We start from the raw sequence: 26,177 nt of genomic DNA on the forward strand, positions 1-26,177 counted from the left end.
AACCTGTTGACAAGTTACAACTTTAGATATTATAAAAATCGGAAGCATCTTTGCTGCTAACAAGATCCTCGTCTCCAAATGATATTGTCTTTCTTGACTGGGATTTGCTGTGCTTCCAAACCAAGTTTGGGACAACTGACCTCAGAGTTTTACTGAGGGTTATCCTTGTTTCTCAATGATTTAGTTACCTGCAACCGTGGGAATCTTTGAAAAAAAAGTTTATTTAGATTATTGAGAGTGATATATTTTTCAAGAGATCAAGGTCACCTGCCTTTTATTTTTCCCTGTTTTACAAAATAAGCTATCTAGTGTGACTACTGCTTTCCATTTAAGTAGGTGGTAGAAGGTGTCATTCCAACTCAGAATGGCTCAATAATTTTAGAGGTAAGAGAGTCTAATTGTGATCAAAACTATTCGACCTTCTATTACAGTGCAGTTACATCAGGGATGAATGTGACTCATTGAATTCAGTTGCAAGTGAGACAGGGCTAGAGAATGTTCAGGTTGGTGTGGCAGTAGTGTAACTGAGGGTGGGTGGGTGGGGTACTATACCCAGGTGCTGCTTTAGTTAGGGGAGGGAGAAGCAGAATAGCAGCCTGTGGAGAGATCTGCAGAGGCTGCTGCAGCTGTTGCGTAGGGAGCACATCCTGCAGCTGCAGCAGCAATAGCCAGAGGCAGTGAACCCGTGCCTTGTCACTTTAGACTCTGCCCCAACCCAGCTGTTTGGTGCCCTGCAGCAGGGGTTCTCAACCTTTTTTTCCCCTGAGTCCGCCCACAACCCACCTGTGCTGCTTCCTGCATGGGAGAGGACTGGCCTGACTCCCCAACCCTGCTTGCATGGCCCTGGGTGCAGCAGGCAGGGCTTGCTGGTGAGGAGCCACAGGGCCCCACTCACTTGAGCAGCAGCAGTACGAATCCTCGCCTGCCCACCCACAGTGTCACCCTCAATATGGAGGCTACATGCCAGGGTTGTCCCCTGAAACCTGCCTGTCACCCCCAAGGGGGTCATGGGCCCCCAGCTGAGAACCACTGCCCTGCAGGACCTTCCCTCCCTCCCCCTGCCCAACTCTGCCCAGGGTGCTGAAATAGGTAGTTCTGTTTTTGCTCTCTGGACGTCAGAGACACCTGCTGGCAGATTCCTGATCCACCCTATTTTTTAAATAGGACAAGAGGGATTAATAATAGATGTTCCTGATTAAATCGGGTGGGGGGGGTGCAAAATGGCTGTATTGTAGACAAGCTGGCATTTGGCAAGGAAATAATTTGCTGGAGATTGCTTATTCTTGGAAAATTTGGGTTGATTTGGTTTGAGTTATTACCTTTTGGCATGTACTGCTCATGCACTGGGCATTTTGCATTGGGGTTTTAAACTAAACTTGTTAAATGTACTTTAAGAAGTCATGAGTGCTTTGCTGATGTGGAAAGTGCCCATAGCCAAGAGCTCCGGCCTATCTCTCCTGGCCTAGTAGGATGCAGAGGGGAAATGGAAGACCTACTTTAGAGAAATGCTTCCTTTGTTCATGATGAACTTCTACCTATGTTAAAGATCTCTGAAGATACGGAAGGCATTTTGTGCCTTTTCCCAGCCAGGCAGCTCCTATGGTTCATGTAGGAGGGTTTTCAGTCAAAAGAGGTTTAAAAACAAAACATACACTCTTAACTCACATTGCATAGACTCCCATTGTGTCTATGCATCTTAAGGTGTCTCTGGGTGCATCTATGCAAGATAGTTGTTATGGAGTTATCTAATTAGATCCGCAGTAAACTTTCACTGTCTACATGAGCAGTGCTGTTAGGCTGGAGTAAATTAATTAACTCTGCCATAGGATAATACTGCCCAACACAAGTATTATTCTGCAGTGTAGTTATTTACTCCGCTACAGTGCACATATAGATGGTGACCAGAGCTGGCTGGGAAATGAGGGCGTTATAGTGTGGGGGCTGCCTGCTGGCTAGCCCCACACTGTAGCACCCTTGTGCCCCAGCCAGCCCCTCCACAGCACATTGAACCAAGCAGGAGCAGCCCCAGGCTGGCAGGCTGACCTGACCCCCCAGATCTCCTGCCAGCCAGGGCTGCACAGTCCCAGCTCAACGTACTGTGGTCCTGGGTGCATGTGTGAACACTGTGCCTGGGAGCACTACATTCCAGCGCAAAGTGTGCCAGAGTTTGTGTCAAATTAATTTCACATGTAGATGCACCCTCTAACTCCATAATCACAAACGACTTCCCAAATATTTTCATTCATTGTTGCTATAGTTATATATGGAGCCATGTGTATTTCTTTAGTTGTGTTTTGTATAGCTGAAGCAGAATTTATAAGTAATTTGTCTAAGAACACAATAAGCCATTTTCACACAATCTAATCATTATTAAACATCCAGCATAAAGTGCTAATAAAAAGTTTGCTAACATAAGTAGGCCACCTAAATTTAGCAGCTAAGCTGGCTTGATAATTTAGCTGTCTTATCTCCTGAATTGTCCTTTTTTTGGAAGGTCGGTGTTTGGAAAGAAAATATATAGTTTATTGATACTGAACAAATTATTAAAAAGCAAAGAGAAAAGAGACCTCCTCATGTAACTGTTACAGGATCTTTTCCTGGCCGGGCTTACCACAGATCACGAATAGGCGGGAGAACAGTGAACAGGCTTGGTAGCTTTTATTACTGAATATCAACGTAGCCGCGCAGCGGCTAGAACTCACCACGCCTCACACGCCCTAATGGTGAGCGAGACCGATGAATCTGGCTGGTGAGTAGGTTCTGGGGGTTCAGGTCGCCGGGGTTGGGCGGGTCTCTGCGTCCTCCTTCGGTTGGCCACACTGAAGGCCGAGCCATGTCTGTATTAATCTGCCGTGAATCGTTCTGAGTCCGTTGGACGCAGAAAGGACCCTGACGATCAGGTGCAGGCTCCTTTTATAGCTTAGGTGACGTGCAGTGGTGTTATTGTGTGAGGCACCTTTCGATAGGCCCATGGCACTGACTGACTGGCGCTGGACTCCGCCTTGTGGAAAGTTCTAGCTACCGCTTATCTTTTACATTGATGGCAGAAAAACAACTATGGTCTGCCTAGCAACTGTTACAGAACTCTGTGTAATTTTTTTCTGATTGGCGAACATGGCCACTTAAAAAACAGTGATCACAAAAGTAACATGCATGAATCAGTGAAGTCAAAGCTGGACTGTTATGTCAATGCATACATGTCCCGAGATATAAAAATATTATGTGAGAATAAGCATGTGACCATATTATTAAAGATTGTCATAAAGTTTAAGCACAAGGAGAGAAGTTTAAAGCAGTCTAGGCAAGCTTCAGCATTATGAATTCATTTCATACTTATCATCTTACTTGTGTTTACATGCGCACCTTTTTTGATCGAAAACCAGAACATGGTGTAACAGCATCCCTTCCATTGAGGTGGTATCTAAGAAAGACCTTGGGCTTGTTGTATTACAGCATTTGTTCAACCATGTGATTTACTGCTTTTCTACGACCTGGGCCCCTCTGTAACGGTAACCCATGTGTGATGGCATGGGGTCCCCAGAGAGGCAGTAACATTGTTTTGAAGAGCATGTACTAAACTCAAAGTAGCAATCTGTTGATGCTGTACCACATCACAACGAGAGGTTGAAACCTACCTCCTCTGCCATCAGTAGGATATATTGCATCAGATCAAGCAGTGAGAGGCGAAAGGCCTTTTAGTAACCAAAAAGCAATGGCCCTTCTGTGCTGGGGAGAATAATGGGAAGGAACAAAGAACCTCAAGAGAGTTTCTGCATGGAGTCAACCTAAAATGGTACATTATGAGACCCTGAGGGACGTGTGACAATGACTTCTTTTGCTTGAGGCACAAACAAGAAATTTCTTACAGTCAGCCTAAAAATAAGCATGATCAAGCTATAGAAGATGGATTGAGAAGAGACAACGGTGTCTTCTGTATTAATCAAATCAGTAGGAAGTGTCATGTGACAGAAGCACTATCTTCAAATAGAACAGGATTTCCCCCAAATGTGCTTTTCCTTTCTCTCATTCACTGTGGAGCTTCTATCATGAACCTTCCTCAGCTCCCCTCCTGCCTGGTTACCTTTGGCAGATTTAAAGAAGCAGTTCAAACATCCCCACAGGATATGCATTTTCACAGAATTACTAGGCAGGAACAAACAGCTGATTCACTTGGAATCTGTTCAGCACAAAATATTGTTTCTGAAACTTGGTTCTGTGCTTTAAAACCCCATCAAAATATGACTTGGAGTACAGCTGTGTGGGGTTAATAAGAACGCTGTGTTCCTCCTTAAAAAAGCCTATAAAAAGGAACAGTTTTGTGTCCTAAAATAAAGCACGTACTTCATGCTCTAAAATTCTGAGGTTTGTAGTAGAAAAAGATTAAGTAAATAATTCAGGATGTCGTGTTTACCTGTTAATAATTAAGCAGGGTAGTCTGTGTACTTTTTAGACATTGAGGTTTTTTATTCTATTTTATTTATTTATTTCATGTGGGTTGATTTGTCAGTTAAGCTTCTGCCAAGATGCAGGTAGTAAGGGACAGGGATATGCAAGTTAAGTGGCGCACAACAAAGCAGTGTGTACAGGGAACATGGTATCTGGAAACAATGCAAAGGTGTTGATCCAAAATCGTTTTCCCAACTCAAAGCCGCCTATAAATGGGGCTCCAAGAGCAATTTTCTTTTTTTTTTATGGTTTATATTGATTGGTAAGGGAAATGTAGTGAGTTTGAATTGGGTCAGTCAATGGTTCCGATTAAGAAAAGAGATACTTTCTTTGCTATGAAATGAACTTCAATTCTGGTTTTGTTTTTAGAGAGATCCCATTTCCATGGAGTCATGTTTGGCTCTGGCAAAGAAAATGGCAGATATTTTAGCTTGCCTAGTAGCAGACAGGATAGCAGTTTGAAGAAGGAATAGAAGTAACAAGACACATGTTGTCTTCTAACTGTCTTGTACTGTGAATTACGTCCTGGTGAAGGTGCTAGGTTGACAGCTCTGAAATCTGCCATCTCTGTTGACAGAGTGGGTACATCAAGGCCGGTGGCAGTATGAGCTTCCTTTACAAGCATGCTCAGCACTGTCCTTTGAGGGACATAGCTTTGTGTTGGAAGATACTTTTATTCAACATGACTCATTCAGTGCTCGGAGTCTTTGCTTTCACTGGTAGTGCCAAGCAATTGTTGGAATGTTACTACCTGTCTGTTGGGAAATGGAATGAGATCAGCAGCAAAGTAATTTTAGACATTTGGTTTTTTTTGTTACCTCTGCATCCATATTGATGTAGGCTAAATTTGAATCTGTAACTTCAAGGGCTGGGTGACAGTCCTACAGTCCCACTGCTGAAGCCATTTAACTACTCAGTAACATGCCTTTCTAACTTGACAAGAGGTATGTATCCCTTCTCTGCTCCCACGCTTCTGGGTAACCGTTTACCCCAGCATTAATTGGTCATAGCAGAAATTGAAACAAAATCATTGCCTAATTCACTGAATATTTGAGCTCCCCTCCTGGTTTCAGTCAAGGAAGACAACCCTTGATATAATTGCTCACCTTTCCCAAAGTTGAGAGAAAGCAACGTTCAGTGAGAGAGCCAGTTGGAGTGATTGGCATTAAAAGACAAAACTGCTGAATTGTGAGTGTGATCTTTGAACTGTATATTAAAATCCAAAGTTTAAAAAAGACTGTTTACGCGATAATTAACAGCCTGATTTTGTTGACAGTTGAGGTCTTCATCTGTTATCATGGCATATTTTATTTCCTTCTCTGCGTTGGTACTTTCCTCTGAAGAAACATGCATTGCAACTGGTGTCTCTCTTCCCAGGGCTCCCTTCCTGCTTCATTAATGTAACGGAATGCCCTTTGTGCCTCATGTTCCAGACCTGTTTGTTTGTGTTTTTTTCCTTTTAGATTTAATAATACATACAGTGCATAAAGTTAGTAGCTGGTTGGTCTGATGGACAATGCTAAAGATGCTCTTTACCCGCCACCATAGAACTGGCATGTTCACAGGTTGTTCAGTCCTGAGCCTGACAGTTGACAGAAGGCTTTCAGAAAGAGAAATATGGACAAATAGACTTTTTTGAGTGAAATTTAGAATGGCACATGGAACTTAGCTGTTTGCCTGAAAGACTTTTTGCATATTGAGACCATGGTTGTGACATTTGAGCATTATCCATCTAAACTCACTGTGTCTACATACCAAACTTCCTCTCTTGCAAATACTCTAGAATCAGGAGTTAGACTTGTTGAGTACAAGACAACTGTGGTCGTTTGGTAGTCTTTTTTAAAATGTCTCCAGGTCCTCCCACTTAAACATGGTAAGTTAGCATGAATCATTTGAGATATTTTAAAAATTTTATTCAGCTTTACCCATGAAATAAGTTAAGTGGATCTCAGTCTAGTTCGCAGTGGACAAGTGACCATAATTGCAACTAATTGGTCTGTCTTTAGTTCCAAAACCGAGGTTATGAATAGGTTACTGAAACAAACTACTCTCCATCCTTAATTGCTGATACTGTTTGAGGCACAGTCCTAATCCTACATTAGGGAAATTTTTGCTGCTGCTATATATACTGTTCCTGCTCTCAAGTTACAGGTTTTCAGTCTCCAATACTGTCAGTCTGGCATTTTTCATGACTGTGAGAATGATAGAATAATAGACTAGTAGGACTGGAAAGAACCTGAGGAGGTCATATAGTCCAGTGCCCTGCTGCAGGCACGATACTTCTTGACTAAAACCTCCCAGTCAAGTGTTTGCCCAGCTTGCTCTTAAAAATGTCCAAGGATCGAGATTCCACAACCTCTCTGGGCAGTCTGTTCCAATGCTTAGCTACCCTCATTGGAAGACATTTCTACCTAATCTCCAGCCTGAATTTTCCCTACAGCAATTGAGAGTCAAATTTACACAAAAATACCGTTTTTTCTTTAAAGAAAAAAGGACTTGACTCTCAAGGATAGTCCATTTTGATGAGGACATGCTTTTCCTAATGTTCATTCTGGGTTGTGAGGTTGAAGGAAAACAAGTGATTAGCATATAGTCACACAGTGGATCATTAATTGAAATCCTTTTCACTATGTCCTTATCATCAGGGATCTGGGTTTTCTGTTTGCAGCAGAAAAATGTGGAAAGGCACAGATTTTCTCCTTTAATGGGTCACGGATTTCTCCTTTAAAGGAGACAAACGTGGGAAACCATGGGTTTCCTGTTGCAGGCTGGCAGCATTCCAACCTGCAAGGGGCTGCTTGGGGATGGGGGGAGCACATGGCAGCCAGGCAGGGCAGTGGAGAACTTCTTGTGCAGCTCCCTCCAGGTGAGTCTATGGGGAGAGGAGAGGACACAGGCTACGTGTTTGGTGGGGAGGTGTGGGAGAGTACAGGCAGTGCAGCAGTGGGGCATGTGCCTCCTGTCATTTCTGTGCCCACAGTGGGGCATGGAGCTGCTGTGGGGCTCTGGGCAGGAGCTGCCTCCATGGCCCAGTGAGTGTGACCCAGCACAGGAGGGAGTGCCGTGCTGCCATGGCCACTAAGATGAGGGGCCCCTTGCCCACCCAGCAGCAGCGGGGACACAACTCCGTGCCACCGCTGCTGCCATGCCTCATTTTGATGGCCACGGTGACGCGTCACTCCCTTGCGCACTTAGTCCTGCCTGCTGGGCCTGGAAGTGGCTGCCACCTAGAACTGGTCCAGCCCAGCTGCAGCCCTGTGCCCTACTGTGGGTGCACGTGCCTCCCCTGCTGTGTCAGTTGTGTCCCCCTGCCTCTCCCCACATGTTGTCTGTGCACACACACCCACTCCCTTTCTCACACACTGGGGGGCCTGGGGGGGGGGGTTGTGGGCTGGGATTGAGGGGTACCAGCAGAGCTGGAGGGGCTGTAGGTCCAGAGTGAGGTTCACTGTCAGGGCCAGGGGTTTGTGGGGCTGTAGCTTGGGAGTGAGGGGCAATGGCATGGGCAGGAACAGGGCACCAGCATATTGGGGCTACTCAGCACCACAAAGCAGCAGCGGGGACAGCTGCAGATGGACCTGCAGACTGGTGAGCTAAGGGGGCAAGGCAAACTCTGATTTTCTATGATAAGACAAGCAAAATCCAACGTCAAAATATATAGGTATTTAGTATTTATTTTATGATAATGATTGAGGCACTGGTAGGCTTCCAAATTCATTTAAAATTGTAAATATGTCAATGAAACACTGTGTTCACCTGGTGTGTGTGTGTGTGCGCAGTGGTGTTTCATTTTAATCTCAAAAAAAGTGGATTTTGAGGTTTTTAAAATGAGATAATTTTGGAATTTTTGTCAAGAGAATCTGCGATTTTTAAACAGAGGAAACCAGGATCCCTGCTTATATTGAAGCAACAGTGATTTCCCCCAATATAACACAACTCTTTTTTTGTGAATGAGGACCTGTGTTTGCTAGGTTAAGAATTGTGTTGAGGTGGTATCCATATTAGGGGAAATTTTATTCTCCATTGAATACAGCGTATTATAGAAAAAATAAAATTCTATAATTTCCAAGCTTCTCCCCCATTTGAATCGCACAGAAATCTCAGTAAACTCTAGAACAAGCATGAATTACAAGGTTTTCAACTGAGAGGTTGTGCATATCTGTTTCTCTTGGTCAGGTTGTAGTTCATTAAATAAACTTTTTATCAGTATGGTAAATAAAGCTCCTATATATTTTATTGGTTAGTTGAAGTTAATTATGCCAGCCAATTTATTTTAGGATTAGTAAGAAAAGGAAACAACCAGAAATGTCAAACCTGAGGCTCCATCCTGTTTGTAGAGGGAATGTTAACTCATTTTGCTTCTACTTATACTGGCTGTGCCTATAGGTAAATTGCTTAGATTAAGCAATGTCAGTTTTACTATGGAGCATTGTTCAGACATGCATTTGGATCTTCGTATTCCTCCTATGTCCAGTGCCAGTAAGTTTAGGTTTTTTTTAGAAAATGAGTTGATTCTTGTAAACACATTCCTTTCCAGCAAATTGTGAAGGTTATGTGTTCCCCGCACCTAGTACCTATATGGGGTCATTAAGTGTCTTGTGATCTGGAGGTCATAAGTCAAATGTAAGATAGTCTTGTTAGATTTTACCTTTTGATTTGCTATGAGGGGCTTGTTTTTAGAGCGGAATCAAGATCATTTCCCTACATTATGCCCACAGTTTTTTGCTCTAGTTAACACTTTGAAAGTGTATTTGACAGAGATATCCAGATAGTACGATTTGTATCAGCAGTTAACATTGGCAGAGACGTATAAGCAAAATTGATTTTAAAAGCAGACACTATCCTTGAAAATCAAGTGAACAACTAATAAGAGGTCATATCTAATGCATCAGACATATCGAATATATCCCAGAGGTCAAAGTTTATTAACTTAGATTTTCTTAGTGGCAACATTTCTGTTATGTAGTTTTGGCAATGGTTATTTTAACTAGAAATCTAAGTTTAATTGTTTAAAATAAAAGTTTAGAAATAACCAGTTAAAATATGCAAGTAAGCAGTATGCTACTGTAACAACCTATGTGAAAATTCATATGATGTATTCTGCTAACAACCATAACAGTGACCCAGCAGATATTGCTATCCGCATCTATAATATATCATTTTTATAGTTCTACAAAGTCTCAGGTACAGATAAACCAGAGACAAAAAGTTAAGAACGAAACCTTTGCAGAGTTTTCAGGGGTTGGGATACAGTTCTTTGCTTTGTCTCCATTGACAAGGTAGTGGATGAAATACAAAAAATAGCCTCACCTCTCTCGCACCCACCTATAAAAAGAAAAGAAAATGTTGGGCACATTCACAGCTTATGGCTGAGTCATCTCAAATGGCACGTACTGCTCTACCCTTTCAAATAAGTTTTTGTTGTCAGTATATTTAAACATTGTCCAAGCAAACCAGTTTTAATAATGTTGTGTTAAGTCCAATATATCTTTAAGCTATACATATAGCATTTAAAGGTCAAAACCCCCTCCTTGCTTCTTACTGCCTTGAACACTATTGACTTTTATTTATGGTCTTGCAGCCTATACCAGTTATGTTATGTTTGGAGGTGTTTAAAGTGGCTGCAATAAAGTTTGTATTTTGATTAATAGACAGTTGCAGTCCTCATTAAAGCTGGTGGATGTGGTGCCTACTCTTCAGTCAAATTGAAATAGTAGAAGCAATAAAGGTTATTTCTGTCTTAAGATTGCTAGAGTCAAAAGAAGCCACCATCCAGAGCACTAAATTGCATATCAGGCCAGTTGAGCATATAGACCAAAGGGTTTTCCTGGGAACTTTATTACAAATGCTGGGCCTGGGATCACCCAGGATGGTTGGGTGTATGCTTTCTGGAGACAGAAAGCAGCTAGAAAGCAAGAGAGAGCAAACAGTAATGGATAGAGCTGTCAGCATGATCTTGAGAGGGAGCAGAGACCGTGGGGCACAGGAGCTGCTGGAAAGTTTGAAAATGGTGAGTCAGGAAGTTGTGTGCTGCTGCTGTTTCTACTGTGTCCAGGCCTTCATATACTTTTCTAGTAAACACAGAACCGCACTAAAGACTACATCTCACCTTTATTACTAACATTTTCCTGCTAATGGCTAGTGAAGGCTCAAAACTGCTCTACCTCAATGGTTCTTAACTAGGGTGCCTCAAGACCCTTTCAGGGGTGCTGACATGGGCACCATTGAGGCAGTGGCTAACTGGAACTCCCCCAATGCACTTCATGCAGCGCTGTGCCTAGATTCAGGGGGGCCCCGGGTGAACTTTTAGTGGCCCCTTTGTCAGAGATAATGATAATAATAATCAGGCAATGGAAACAAAATTACCATTTTTGGTCCCCCTTTCTGTCTGGGTCCCAGGCAGCAGCCCAGTTCACCCATGCCTGTGTCCGACTGACTTCATGTACAGTCAGATCAGAGAGCTGCAAATGAGTGTGAACTCACGCCTGCGTTAGGGTTATCTGACAAACCTAAAGTTGGCAGGATCACCTGGTCATGTCACAACCCTTCCTGGTCTGACTTTGCATGGCATCTCTTGGAAACAGAGGTGTGTGGGGCAGGTAAAACTCCAGTGTGGGGAGTAGCATGCGGGGGCTGCAGTGGAAAGGGTTGTAGCCAGGTATGGATGTTTCTGCCTACTTTAGGCGTACTGGATAATCCTAATGCAGGCAGGAGCATGAGGTCATGGCACAGCTCTTCCTGATCAAGAGGTGTGCAGAGTCCTCATGTGGTGGTAGTGGTGGCAACAGTAAGCTGGGTGAGAACCACTGGTAAGCTGAGGCAACATGTGACAGTGGTTCTCAACTAGAGTGTTGTCAAATTCAGAAAAGTTTTGAAGGGGTGTCCTGAATCTAAAAAGGCTGAGAGCCACTGCTCTAACTACCTGAGTAAAGGAGCAGGCAGGAGACAAGCAATTAACAGTATATGGACACAGGGTACTAGTTAAGAGGCTCATAGAATTGGTGGCTAGAATGTTTGTGGGTGCTTGTACATGTGATGGGGTTATAGTCGTAAGGGTTTTATTCTGTGCCCCCTAAATTGAAAAGGTGGGTTTTTAGTTGAAACCTACCACTTCAATTTTCTTGTCATATTATGGCAAGGGGCCTGATCCTTTATTTATTTATTTATTTTTTGTTGTAACTGGAACCTGTCTGTGGCCGGGGATGGGGTGAACTGCCAGTGGGCTAAGTGGCCCCTGACCTGCAGGGAACCCCAGTCCTTCCCTCTGTACCAACAGTGCCCCCTGGGGTGCCTGGGTGTGCTTCTAGTGGGTGGGGTGTTGCCCTAGCTCAGAGGCAGCACCCAGCCTGATCCAGCTGTTCCCCTGAACCCTCCTGGGGAGCAGCACCTGGTGGGATTCCAGTGGGGGGGCTCAAGGAATACTTGGATGAGGCTGGGTGCTGCCTCCGAGCTGGGGCAGCACCTGGCCTGCTAGCAGCCTGCCTGGGCAGCCCCAAGGGGCACTGCTGCTTCAGAGGGAAGGCTGCTTGGCCCACTGGTAGCTCACCCCTGGTTGCAGGAGATGCGGGCAGACCCTTTGCTGCTTCTGCCTTCAGCAGGCGCCTGCTAGCAGGACAGCTGGGGCTGCCCAGGAAGTGGCTGGGCTACCCCTGGGGTAGCGCAGGAAGGTGGCAGAAGGGCAGTGGCAGCCAGAGAAGATGGTGGGGATGGTGCATGGAGCTCTGGAAGCCCAGGTGGGCTTAGTGAAGCATTGGATCAGGTGCCTCCAAGCTGGGGCAGCACCTGGCCAGCTAGCAGCCCACCTGGACTTCCAGCACCCTTTGCACCATCCCTGTCACCTTCTCCTGTCACCAGCAATCCCAGCTGCCCTCCTGCTACCTTACCACACTGCCCCAGGGTCAAGCCAGTCCTTTCTGGGTGGTCCCAGGTGTCCTGCTGGCTGCAGGAGCCTGCTAAGGCAGAAGCGGTGAGGGGTCCAATCCTTTTCGGTGGAGCCTGTCCCCACCACTCCCACAGCCAGGGGGTGAGGTGACAGCTTCATCGTTACAATTTGCAACGTTGCAAACTCATTTGCAAACCTGCAAAACTCTTCCACATGTACAACACGACGGCATTAAGCCACACAATTTTGGTTACACGTTCACGGTAATGCTGTCACGTGTACAGACGTCCTGCGTGACCAGGTATCCAAACCCTGCACTGACCACAAGATGATTAAAGAGTGGGGTTGGCCCATTTCTGCCACACGTGGTCTGCTATTAGGCCTAGGAAGTAGGTTCCAAAGGAGAGGGAAGGTCTAGAAATAGAGAGAAAAAAAAGCAAATGGTGGCTTCTGTGTGGAAGAAGAATCTTGGCAGGATCTAAGAGTTGTCTGGGCACTGATACTTACCCAAGCCCCTTGGAGAGGGTGAATGGGTCTAGTCCAGTGTGGTGTTTGATTGGCTACTGGGCAGCACCGTCACAGGCAGGGCTTCCACCTGTAGGGAAGAGGCCTGGAAACCATACTGGCTGGCCCATTGCTCTGTTTGCCTTGCAGGGGTTTTTCTTTGTCTGTTTCGTTTGTGGAATTTGATTAGTAGATTCTATTCCCTCCTGAAAAGGGACTGAACTCTCTTGGGCAGTGAGGCCAGAGGCTTGATATAAAGTGTGCCCTCTCTGGATGTATGTTTCACTGTGCCGTACCTGCCACTAACTGTTGTGTAACAGCTGGGAGACAGAGTACAATTACAGTTGAATGTGTTTCCATGAACTCTGAACTAGTGCCATATGCAGGATGTATAGTGCAGAGTGTATGCCAGACTTTGAGCTGTGTTTTCCAGAGTCTTTTTTTCTTCCCCCTCCCTCAAGAAAGCTCCAAGAATCTTTGGTGACCCATAATGCAGTGATCATTGCTATTGCTAATGCCCCTGCCATGTTTAGGATTTTGGGACTGAGGCCATGTGCATTTTTGCTGAAACAAAATGGTGGCAGCGTTCGGATTAACACACAGAAATCAGAGAAAATTAGAGTGGAAAGGGACCTCAGGAAGTCATCTAGTTCAACCCCCAGCTCAACTGAAGAACAATATATCCCAAGATTCCTTGGAGTATAACCTTGCTGTGGTTTGCAGTCCCGTTGGGTTTGCCTGAAAACCAGCAGGGAGTTCCAAGCTCTGAAAATTTCCAGAAGTTGCATCCTTTTTTATGTATCTGTCTACCTATGAATTTAAGAATTTGGGGTAAACTTGCTGGGGAGGGGAGATGATTTCGGTCAGCAAAGAGCAGTGAGACACCTACTCTCTGCACATAATTATAAGGGGAATGCCCATCTTCTGTCCCTATGTTTGAGCACCTTTCCCTCAGGTTTTTTTTGCTGGCAGCTGTGCAAATGGTGATAATTTCTGGAAAAACGGTGCTAACATTTCCTGTGGTTTTTTTTAAATATTGTTTTTATAAAATGAGCCTACAAAACCTTTTCATTTAAGCTTTGTCTTTAATGAGTAAAACATTATCGGTTAATAGTTACAGCTCCAGAAAAAAAAAAAAACTTCAATGTGTATTTTTAATTCCTGAACTGTTTAAGATGGTTTATAATCCCATTTCTATGGCAAGTATAAGGGACGTCATTTGGTTGTGAGAGTCTTTTTCTTTTTGTCCCTACCCCCACTCTTGAGAGAAAAACCGAAGCAATTTTTTAAAACCATGGCATCTTTACTAATGTCTCTCCATAATATGGTATTCACGTGCATCTTTACTGATGTCTCCATAATATGGTATTCACGTGTAACTTTACAGGAAAAAAGGATGCCCATACAATGTGATGTTTTGGTTACTAGTGCTTCTTGTTTACCCGTTCTTCACCTGTGCGCCAAATGTGAATGTGTAGGACTTTGTTTTGTCTTATTCCGTCAGATGGATCCATGTTGATATGTACACAGTAAGCCGCCTACTTCCCCACTGAATGCCGAGTCATTTGAATGTTATGAAAACTCAAGGTGTTATCTGAGCAGATCCCTAAATATAAGCATTTCTTTTCGTTACAGCAGCATAAAAACGAAGTGTTAGGAGCTGCTCTTAACCCTTTTGGAGTCCGAAGTCGAAAGGTAACATCACTCAACATTTTCTGGTATTTTAAGGGTATGCACTGTAATTGTTTATAAATACTGTTTACTTGTTATGCTCAGGCTGAGACTTTTAAAGAGCTCGCAAGTAAGGACTTGGCAGAACAGTGGGGGGTGGAGGGCGGAAGAACAATCTAAACATTACAAGAACTTTTTAAAGACCATCAGTAAATTCAGGCTGAAATTATGCAAATTACAAACTGGAAACCACTAGGAACAATAACATCTAATTTACTGAATTCAAGAATATGGACATTAAGAGCTCACTGGGATTTTTCAGAGGTACTTAATATTGATCGGGGAACCATCATTTTTCTCATTATGATTTGATAAAGTTTTTGATACATTATGTTTTACCAAGTCAGGAGACAGGCCCTGTATCTCTTTTTCTAGCAAAGAGCCCTTCAGTGGGAATTTTGCCTGAGTAAGGATAGGAAAAAGGTCAAAACAATTGTCTCTTAAATATTCAGTTATTTTGCTACTCCATGGTATAAAACAGTGGGTATATTAAAAACAGCAAATCTTCCTATTCTATAAAATGGTAGCTGCTCAACACAGTACAGTTTGACATTTTCTGCACTTGGTTTTGCTGTTCAGTAAGTATGGGTGAAATATTTCCCACAAGTAGTCATTCAGACTTGTAAAGGATTGATTTTGTCTATGTCTCTGCCCTGTTAGCAAATTTCAGAGCAGTACTGTCTATGGAAATGGTACATTTTAAAGCAACTTCTGGAGAATATTTGTAGAAGGTACATTTTGATTTAGCATCTGCTTTGGAAACAAGGTGCTGGGAGACTCTCATTTGATCTACAGGAAAACGCCTATGATGCGAGCACCCAGTCAGTGAGTCTTTTGAATAGCCAGTGCTTGATGCATACTGCCTACAAATGAGATGCAGATTAAATATTCACAGATATTATTGGACAAATACTTTTCAGTTAGAGATTTAAGAGAATAAATCATGGATCTTTAGCAGGTTAAAAAATAAATTGGCCAAGTGGCAAATCAGCTCTACCAATTAGTATTTGTACCATGCCTTTCTGCTGTATTAGAAGTAAGGGCCCGATTATTTCTGGTTCCTACTTTGCTCTGGAGGGGCAAGACCTGTTCTCCTCTTACACACAATGACCACAGCTGACCATACAGAGAGGTAGAGCAAATCACGTGTAGATATTTCTTCAGCTTCCTCCTTGCTGCCAGTGAGCGGAAAGGGGATGAACCTTCACTCTTTTCTTTGCTTGTGCTGGGTGATGTAGGAGGAAGAAGAGGATAATAATCTCTTACTGGGAAGACACGGTAGTGGATTACTTTACCTGGCAGCAGACAGGGAGTTTTGACTCTTTGAAGTACAGTTCCTTTCCCGGTTTCCCATAATGGTGTTTACAGCCATTCAGTACCTCTTCTGCTAAGCTTGGCCTAAAGTTTGTCCTAGTCCCAGGCCTCTGCCATTGGCAAGAAATTTTGCTGACTTACACAAGCAGATCACTTGAATGGTACTATTGATGTTGTTGGACTAATTCTAGTACCTAACTTTAAGCAAGTATGTAAAACTTTGCAGAACTGGGGACCCTGTTTTTATACCTGGGGACCCTGTTTTTATACCCTTGGTGGGGCTCAGAGTTAGTAGGGGAGAAGGGGAGATTTAATATTTTGAGGATTTTCCGTCAGCTTTGTAGCTCGTTTGGTTGGGGTGCAGGGGTACAAATTAGCATTATCCTTTCGGTTTTTTGCATGTGTTTAAACACTCCCTCTAGAATACCATGACTGAAATTCTTATTATAGAGAAGTAAGCTACAGATTGCTTTGAAGGGAGATGGGAGATGCTGAGGGGCTCTGATTTCTCTTAAACCAGGAAGGGGTCTGGGACAGACATTCCATAAAATGTTTTGACCCAAATCAGTTAAAGAGATCCAGTGGGCAGATACTTGTGCGGTATGTGGACCAATGTTTACAATTTCTTCACACTGGTATGCACCTCAGAGTTATTTTTTATTGTGATAAGATATGTAAATAGTCCTGGAGCCAGCAGCAGTACTTTCACCTGAATGTTAAAACTGACAGGGATCTTTAAATTGGATTTCAGCAACAACTAGTATTTTAAAGCAGCTAGTTCTAAGGCTTGGCCAGCAGAGGAAAACAAGTCTGTGCTTCCTCCCCCCCTTCCCTCCAGCCCTTTAAATATTTTTCATCTCTTCTCTTTCATCTTTTAAATTTGGAGAAGCAGAGTTGCAGGCTGACCTGTTTAAATACTGGGTGTAGCTATGGGCAACAGTGCAGAGGAACTATAAATCTAAATGGAAGTATAAGCAACAGACTAGAATTCAAGTTGAAGCCATTGCAACTTGACTTGTCATTTCAGGCTGCTCAGAGAAGATGCTTTTGATTTTTTCAGATATCTAGAATTCAGGAGCCCAACATGTTTGTTTGGATGGCTGATACAAATTCCTAATTGCACCTGCTTCCTCCTTTTATTTGTATTTTTAAAAAATCTGATACAGAATTACAGAAGCCTTGATGAATATACTCTCATGATAAGGTGATTGCTTGTTTCTTGAGATTTAGAACAGAACTTCCTGAAAGTTTGGAGATGGTTTGGTTTGCATCTAAGGCTTTTGTTTTGACTTCATATTCAGTGAAGGAGAAAAGGGGTAACTCTGAAGTACAACTTAGGCTCCAAATCCTAGTGTGTGTTCAGCTCTGGAACCCTGGTTCACACCTAGGTCTGCTTCAGATGATGTGAATTCCTCTTCTCCTCCACTCCATCTCTCATCAGATATCTGTAGATAACAATATCCAGCCCACCTTTATTTTCTTGTTGACTATACTCCCAAATAACTTGATCCTTATGCCCAGTAAGTCCTTATGTTCAAAAGACTGGATATATGGATTTCTTTGCTCTAGTCAGCACTATTCTTTGTTTCTACTTTTTTAAGGTGGAGTCTAAAAGGTAAAACAAAAAGTTTACTGTTGAGCTTATAATCACAATGGAAGGACCTTGGATATTAGAAAGAACTTTTTCACAGGGCGATTGAGCATTGGACCAAGCTACCCAGAGAGGTTGAGGAATCTCCATCCTTGGAAATTTTGAAGAATGAGTTAGACAAACACTTGGTTAGGGTGTTTTAGATAAGGATGTTTCTACCTTGAGCAGGTGGTCAGACTAGATGACATCCTATGGTTCATTCCAGTGCTGCTTTCCTGTAATTATGTGACTTACCTGAATGGAATATATCCCATAATATGTGCTCTTGAAGAGATACTTGAGTTATAGCAGCATTCAGGGCCCCCAGTCTTTCTCCCTTTTGAAAAGGGTTTTCTGAAATCCTCGGCATTTTGTCCCTGACCAGATTTAGGCCAGAGTATCCATTACAGAACATTATTGTATTTAATTCTGAGACATATTTTTGTATTGTGGATACTCCTCTCTTCCCCATTCTACATAAAAATCCTTAAAGTAAATGAATAATCCACACACAGAATGAAGCCTTTCAGAGAGTTTGTTGAAGAGAGGAATTTGCTTTTTTGGTAAATAGTTGCTTTCAAGGTCATGTTAAATAAACAGCCAAAGCTTGTGTTGGGGAAAAATACAATAAAGCTTTAACTTTAAAAGTTTGTTTCTGCTTACCCTCCAATAATTTGAGAGATACTAAATCACTCGCAAGATAGAGCAGAAAAGATATGAAGCCACAATCTTAAAACAGGGCGTCCAGGTGCTGGTGCTGGCTGGTTGGCCCTAGGATAACCAGAGACAACTTTTGTGGTTGGGTACACCGTTCATGTATAGCTTTTGTTGCTTGTAACCTCTCTCACTAAAGAGCTTGCACTAGGGCTTGTACAGTTTCTTGTTTGGCTTTATTTGCTATCTTTCTTGTGTCCCATAGTTTGTTGTAAGCTGCAGGTAAAAGGGCCAAGTGAAAGAGAAGAGTGTGGCCATCAGGTGTATGATTTTAGCTGGTTAAGAACAGAGGCATCTGCAGCCTATTCTCTCAATAACATGGATACACTGAAGCCATCTGGAGTGTTGGCTCCATAACCACACCTATCCATACTGATAGTTGCCAGCTACCATTAAAGCAATTCACTTGCAGCAATATAGGGAGTAATTTTAGATAGCTAGTATCAATAACATTGCTATAAATAGTTGGTAAATAATGATTTCAGTATTTGTCACATCCTGTAAACAACAAATACGTGATTTGAAAGGGAGGGTTTTCAGCCTGACAGATATTTCCTCACGCATATAATCCAAGAGTTGAGGAATCAGTTCCTGGTTTTTGCTTTCCTTTCCCCTAACTTGCTTGATTCCAAGCATCCAACCTAGAATTGGCAAGTTTGCCCAATGGGGAGAGGCCATCAGCATTGCTGGCTGAGCTGCAGCTGCACTACCTGCCATGAATAATAGCCCAGTGTGCTAGTTAATCATTACATTGTGACTTTTCCTGTTCCCTCCTAGCTCAGGGTGCATAGGCAACTGTGGTCCAGCTTCCAACACAAAGTTCAGCATTGTGTGGGTATGCTTTTTTTTATTGACATGAATATATATACTCAGCATTTTCCAACATATAGACTGATAAAGCTAACAGAGTAGGACAAGTCTTCCCTTCTCTCTCTCTCTCTCTCTCTCATTTTTAAATCAGTGTTGTTTACCCATTTGCCTCTTTTTGCCTCTTGCAAAACTGTTTGATTTCTTCAGCCAAAATTATGGCACAGTGGCGTGGCTCATCTCTTTGTATCAGAAGAATGGAATTGTGACATGCCAAATGTTGCCTGTTTGTGGATCCATTTGAGGATGAGTTGTCCCCTGAGCTGTGTTGGTTTGCCATGACTGACATCTGCCACTTGGGGGAGGTGGATACAACTCCTGTCCCCATCTATTAGAATTCAAGCCTCTGCAGTTCAGGGGCACTGTTCAGAATGACTTAAGATGCCAATGAAATCTTTGGAATGAGGCAGTGAACCACAACAGTCTTTGCTCACATGCCTATTGTTAAATTGATTGCCAGGCTCAAAGGCAGGAAGTTGTTTACCCTCACAACACTTTATAGTTTTCACCTTTGCGACCATGGGTCCCCTCTCTTATGCTAGGGACAGACATTAAAAAAGTCTCAGCCTGAATTGATTCAACCTTTGCAGGTTAGTCTAACCTGGCTAGGCTGAACCGGTTTCCAACCATACAGACATCCCCTCTGGACTGAGGAAATTCAGGCACATGCCTTCAGTGATTTAGGCTGAAAGCCAGAGGGTGCTAGAGCAGCCTCCCTTCACTTGCAGAGCTGAGCTGAGGGGAGTGTGGCCAGGTCCCAGCACAAGGTTTTGATTAGGGAGGGGTGTAAACCCCCAGCCTGCCTGCAGTCTCAGGCTTTTCCAGCTCACTGCTCAAAGGGCAGAAGTGTTGCCAGCCCCCAGCTAGCACTGAGGCAAAGGGTGTGTGCAGTGCATGCATCTGTTGATGATATAGAGCTTTTCAATCTCCCTCCCTGCTTCTGTATACTGTCTGCAGAAAACTGACAGGCAAGCAAGCTGGGGCAGGGGGAGGCGCTGATAACAGTCACCCCTATCTCAGTGTTTTTTGCCCCATTAAGAAAACAGAGGGACATTACCAGCTACCTGTTGATTCTGCCTGTTGATTCAGCATGGACCCAGCATGTGGTCTGGTAGCTAATACATAGATACCTTTTCCACAAGGCAGGGGAGGGGGGAATTCCTTAGCAGGGAGTGGTGAGGGGGAGGAAGGGGAGAACAAACAGCTCTTAAACCACTTTTCCAAGGAAGGACATTCAGCTACCTGTTGAATAAGTCCAAAAAGCCCGTCTGCCTCTGTTGTCTCCCACAGCACAGACTGTAGCCAGCATGTGGTCTCCTAGCTAATGCTGAGGTGTCTGTGAGGGAGGGGGAATGTCTGCTTAGCACAGAGTGGGGAGGAGAGGGGAGGGGAAATGGGGAACAGAAGCCAGGCAGACACCTGCAGAGACTTCGGAACTGCAGCCAGGGAGCAGAGGGGATGGGCCAGCCTTGCTGTGGAGCAGAGAGTCCAGCCCAGACCAGAGAGCATGCCAGGATGCTGAGGGGCTCTGATTTCTCTTAAACCAGGAAGGGGTCTGGGACAGACATTGCATAAAATGTTTTGACCCAAATCAGTTAAGTCTGATACTACATTCAACCAGGTTTATCTCAAACTGGTTTCATCCATTTTTGGACTGGTTTATGTGACCTGAACATCTGTTCTGTTACAGGTTTAAGCTAGTTTCTAAACACTTAAACTGGTTTATGTGTAATGTGTGTCCCCAGCCTTAGTATCAGATGGAGGGGGAGTCCAAATGATACGTGGCTTTTTTTTGTGATGAAGACTGGCTTGAGAGCACCTTATATTTGACAGTCTTTTCTTTCTGGATTTATATTTGCCTTTAATGTGTTGTTAAGATGCCTATATTTAAGTGTCAGAAGGGATTATAATACTGCCCCTTTAGCAGCTGTGTGCGTGGGGCAATCTAGCTTTCACCAGTGGACTATCTGCTTAGCTCAGGTGAGTGTTCCACTGCCCCACCAGCAGACAGCTTTTTTTGGTGGGCCAACCATTGAACCACTAGGCATTGGCATGCTAGAGTTGTAGGTGCCAATATATGAACTGGGAGAGAAGGGATGAGTAGTTATGAAAGGGTGAAGCAAATCTTTCAGGAGGTGTGAACTCTTGCCTTTCTATGTGTTGCTGCATCCCATAAAATTCAATTCAACAGCCATTTCCTTTATTGGATTTCTCTCTCTCTCTCTTTTTAGACAGTTTATTTTCTTCTTGGAGTTGATTCAAGTCCCTGCGTAATCATGATGTAGTGCTGGCCAGTGTGCCTTCCAGGTACCCAGCTAATTTGTAAGACTTCCAGTCAAGCCACAGCTTAAGTTATATAGTCATCACAGCACTACTACCAACAATACAGTCAATTAAAAAAATAAGGCAAATAAAATAGCAGATGGCACAGCTGAGACATCAAGAATCCATCACATGTGAGCTGGCCCATTGAAATGGCAGCAGTGTGTTACAGGGCTAAGAAGAAACCCTGGGCTCAGCTAGATTTGAGCTTTAAGAATTGGAATGGGTAAAACCTATAGTCTCTGCTCCCCATGAGGTGCTCTGGGCCTTTCCTGCATAAATTACATTAATGTTAATGGGACTTCAGTTCTTGGAACATGAAGCCTAACTTGGGCATCCAGGCTTTCAGAGCTTCTTACTGACTGCATAAGGAGAGACAAAATTCCTAGAGTCTGGTTATCCTGTTGTACAATATGGTGGTCTAATGCTGCAGAGATTCCTGGATACACTTAGCAAAGATCAGAGTCTGGCTGGGACTCTTAAATTTAGGAAGAATAGGATTTTCACCAAAGCACACTCCAGAAGTCTCAGGGATAGCCCCTCTTGGTTCCTTTTTCTTATGTCTTCCTCCTTGCAGTATGGTTCGCTGAAACTGATTAATCTCCAAGGATGGAGATCTGTGGAAGCAGCATGACAAGGAAAAAAATCTATCAGTATTTGAAGTTCTCTGAACATATTGGCTCCATTGACCAACCTAATCGCTACCTCCCTCCATGCTCATCAGACATGAACTGAGGAAGAAGAGCCATGTAACTGGTAACTGTCCTTAAGAACATATGCATGGGTGTCTCCGTGTACAATCTGGTTCTGTGGAGACTACCTGTATATCAAGAGAACTCTGCTTGCTGGCAAGTAATGCAGTTTCTCTAGGACTTTGCCTTAGTCAGGCAGGTCAATGTTCAGTTGATTTGGTTTTGTTTATGGCTAGGTGGCAGTAACTGAAGGGCAGCAGCAGGTGAGAAGTAATATATACTTTCCCCCTTCCTGGTACTGGACAGTTATGTTGAATGTTTTCATTCTCCGGTCGGATTGTTCATAATGCTCTCTTGAAATCATGAGCTGGTCAGATTTTCAGGCACATAAAAGTCAATCTCTAGCATCACAAATTGTTAAGCTAAACTGGCTGCTGGATTTTGAACTCAACCAGTAAAATGACCCTTCCTATATCTACTGTCTACTTGGATACACACTACTTATGCTCCTACAAATATATTTGCTTGTAAATAATTATTATCTCACAATATATTCTATGTTTATCAAGATAGGAACACTCAAATGGGTAAGGAAACGTGCATACCATCATTTACAGACATGTTCAGGTTAAGCTCTTATTCAAATGTGGAATTAGAGATGAGTGTCAGTGTATAGCAGAAGTGGTCAAGCCATGGCTCACTGGCATGGTACCTGCGGCTCCGGGAGACGGTGCCTCAAAGCCCTGCCCACTTCTCCCTAAGGTGGCTCTGGGGGACAGTACAGCCCAGCACCTCCCACCACTCCAGGACTGCTGGCTCAGGCACCGGGTTGCTGGGGTGGGGGCTGCAGGCATGCTGCTTATCCCGGGGTGCACTCCCCACGGGGAAAGCCGGAGCAACTTGGTGGTGCAGGGGGTGGTCACTTCCACTCCCAGTCACTCAGAAGCCCCCTGCCCCCCTCACCTCTTGAACTTCGCTGAGGGATTGTCCCCCTCACCTCCCCCCGTCCCCCCCCCAGCTCTTCTTGGTGGAAGATCAGATGTGGCTCCCAGGTTAAGTAACACTGGCCACCCCTGGTATATAGACAGGTGTGCATGTTGCAAAAGCTGGGTCCCTATATAAAGGAGCATCTCTCAAAGTACAGAGCCATTCACATTTGGGATTCTAATTTAGTCTGTAGTCGAAGTATCTGTCTGTTCAAACTTTGGATTTTAAAGACCCTAAAGTTTAGGACACTGCTTCAGAGGCATCTCTAGTAGGCTTAGAAACGTATGGATCAAACCTTGCATTTGACAACTGTAAAACTGTTATACTAACTACCAATAACTGATGAGTGTTTAAACCAGTGATTCTCAAACAGGGTGCTTTGGCACCCTGAGGTGCTGTGAGATCCTTTTAAGGGTGACACAGAGCCCCATGTAATGTTAGCATTGTTAGGTGTGCAAACACATGAGTCATGTGATAAACCTAGAGATTTCAAATAGGAGTCCAAAAGTGTTTTTGACAAAGTGTCAAAAACATCCTGGCCTGTTATGGTCTTTCTGAGTTTTTTTCAGCAGAAGAATTGCTCTATTGTTGTGTAGTCAAAAAGTTAAAGCTAAGAGCTGGCTTTTTCCAAGGGGATCCTTGAGTCTAAAAAGGTTGAGAAACATTGATTTAAACAGTATAGTCAATTTTTGGTTAAATATGAAGTTTTAATTAGCTGCTTTTCCATTTTTTTAACATGGAGCTGTTTAAACAGGGATTTTTTTTCTGTTCTTGAGCTTTTGCCAGCGGCAAAAATAAGGAGAAGCACATGGACCCAATGCAGAGTTCTCACCAGGCAGAAAAAATCCCGATATGAAGCCTAAGCAAACTTCACACTTCTTTGATATGAACTAAATGCAGAGCTCATTCCCCATGATGCTCTTGAAAAATCAAAATGTTGAAGTCCCTTGGTGTCAAAAGAATATTTGTTTATATTCCAGTCCCGCCTCTCAATACAAAGTAGACTTCTTTCTTTTCAGGCATTTACCTTGTGCAGTGGTATTTCAAAAGGTACTCCAAGCACCCCCAAGAACTTAGTGCTTAGTGCCTTTATTTTCTTGAGTTATTGGATATACACCACTAAACTTTTTTAAGTGTGAAGGAAGGGTGGAGAGAGAATCTGTGGAAGACATGTCTGTAAAGCAATGTTAAGCAGAATATGCCTACTCATGGTGTAAGAGCAGTGGAGTATGTTTTACTTATTTTCAGCCTTCCTTCAGGTTAACTGTAAGACTGTGCTGGAACTTAGATGAACCAAAAGCAGGTAGTAGCAGCTCCTCTAGGAGAAATCCTTGAGGATCAGCCTCACAAACTGGAATGAGTAGGTAAATGGGCATGGGAAGTGTATTGCTTTTTCCTTTCCTCTGATGCATGGCATCCATTAAAGTACCAGTAATAAAAAGTCACTCTTCACATAAAGCTGCCATTGTTTTAAAGATGCACTAGTTCCTCTGCAGCTTTGTTGAAACAGGTGCCTCACTTGCTTGGCTTTCCTGGAGTACTTTTATGGATGAAAGTACTGCACTTACAGTGCACAGTAGCACCATTAACACTCCAGAATGAGGTTGGGAGGAAAACTCATATAGGAGCTACACACCTAGGTGCAGTTAGTAAACAGAGACAGTAACTCTCATTAAGCATAATTAAACCTAATATTGACTGTAAACTGTTACTTACCTTAAACTTCTCTACAGACAGTGTCGAAAAGGGATTAATTTAGCAGATAGGGACACTAATTACTACCTTCTTCACATTAAAGTTACCATCAGGAAGGTCTATATTCATAAATAAAACATAGTAGGGGATGAGAGACTGAGAAATATGTAAATTCATTTGCAGAAAAAAAAAGACCAAATTAAAAAAAGAAAGTTGAGTGATGCTGGTGGAAGCAAAATGGCACTCCGGCTAATTACCATGAAATGTGTGATAAATCATGGCCGCATAGCCTTGACTTCTGAGTGATAGAGCCTGCAGAGTACAATCTCTCATGCATAGCTGCCTCGGCCTGATTTAAACCCTAGCAACTCTGGGGTTTGATGCTGAAGTACAAATGTGCATTGTTTTATTTGTTCAGGTAGTCTTGCCACCTCCTGGAAGTGAATTGTGTTCACTGTTGAAACACAATCTGATTTTTTTTCTGCATGCAGAAGAAGAGTTGGCATTTGATTCAGCTGCCAGACAAAATCTAAGAATGGTCTTATGTTGTGGTTTAATACATTCTCCTTGAGTGCAATCTTTTTTTGGAGACATTTATAGAAATTTAATAACTTAGATAATCACATTGCTTTTACTTTTTAAAACTATGCTGTTAAAGGAGAGTTGGGCTTGTGTCCAAAGGGCAAGGCTAGAATCCAGGGACTAACACATCTCATTTCTGTATCTTGTGTTTTATGTAGCATACAGTACTTCAGGCAAGTTGCTGCACTTCAGCATGCCTTAGTTTCCCCGTCAGTAGCATGGAATGATAAAAAGTTTTGAATTCTATGCACTTCTTGGCAACTATTTCATAGAGCCTTTTATTGGGTCTTCCACATTATTTGATCCTTTCTCACCTGGATAATTGTATAGGATTAGAACCTTGTAATTTTTTTTTTCTGTGTTGCTGTTGTTAATCCAACTGAATGTCCTGTACCCAAAGACATATGTGTCAGTTTATGGAAGTCTTCAGTTTTCCATATATCTCTATCTAGACCACTTTCAAGTTCAGTTATGTCTGTATAACTGTGTTCTGAACTAACTCAGTGGAAAATAATTGGAGGTGTAAGCCCACGTGAAGTGGTTGGCTGACAGAGGTAGGCAAGGAGTGTAAGTTTGAGTACTTCTTTTAACAGCAGCAGCGTGAAATAACCAGCACTCTTATTAGTTCAGATGCATTTATATTAAATTAGTGTTTCATAGTTTCATAGTTAGTAGGGTCGGAAGGGACCTGAGCAGCTCATCAAATCCGACCCCCTGCCATGGCAGGAAAGAGTGCTGGGGTCAAACGACCCCAGCAAGGTGTTCATCTAGCCTCCTCTTAAAGACCCCCAGGGTAGGAGCCAGCACCACT

The 26,177-nt window shown here is 43.2% G+C and overlaps 1 long non-coding RNA gene across 1 annotated transcript in view; it reads left to right on the plus strand.

Annotated features, from left to right (window-relative positions):
- The window catches only part of LOC109319298, a 129,369-nt gene that overhangs the window by 64,419 nt on the left and 38,773 nt on the right, over positions 1-26,177 (plus strand). Inside the window, exon 2 of the long non-coding RNA XR_002103471.1 lies at positions 14,468-14,527. This is a non-coding gene — a long non-coding RNA (uncharacterized LOC109319298). The remainder of the gene's footprint in view (positions 1-14,467; positions 14,528-26,177) is intronic.

This window comes from Crocodylus porosus, unplaced genomic scaffold (assembly GCF_001723895.1).
Source record: "Crocodylus porosus isolate Cpor-Errol unplaced genomic scaffold, CroPor_comp1, whole genome shotgun sequence".
NCBI lineage: Eukaryota > Metazoa > Chordata > Crocodylia > Crocodylidae > Crocodylus > Crocodylus porosus.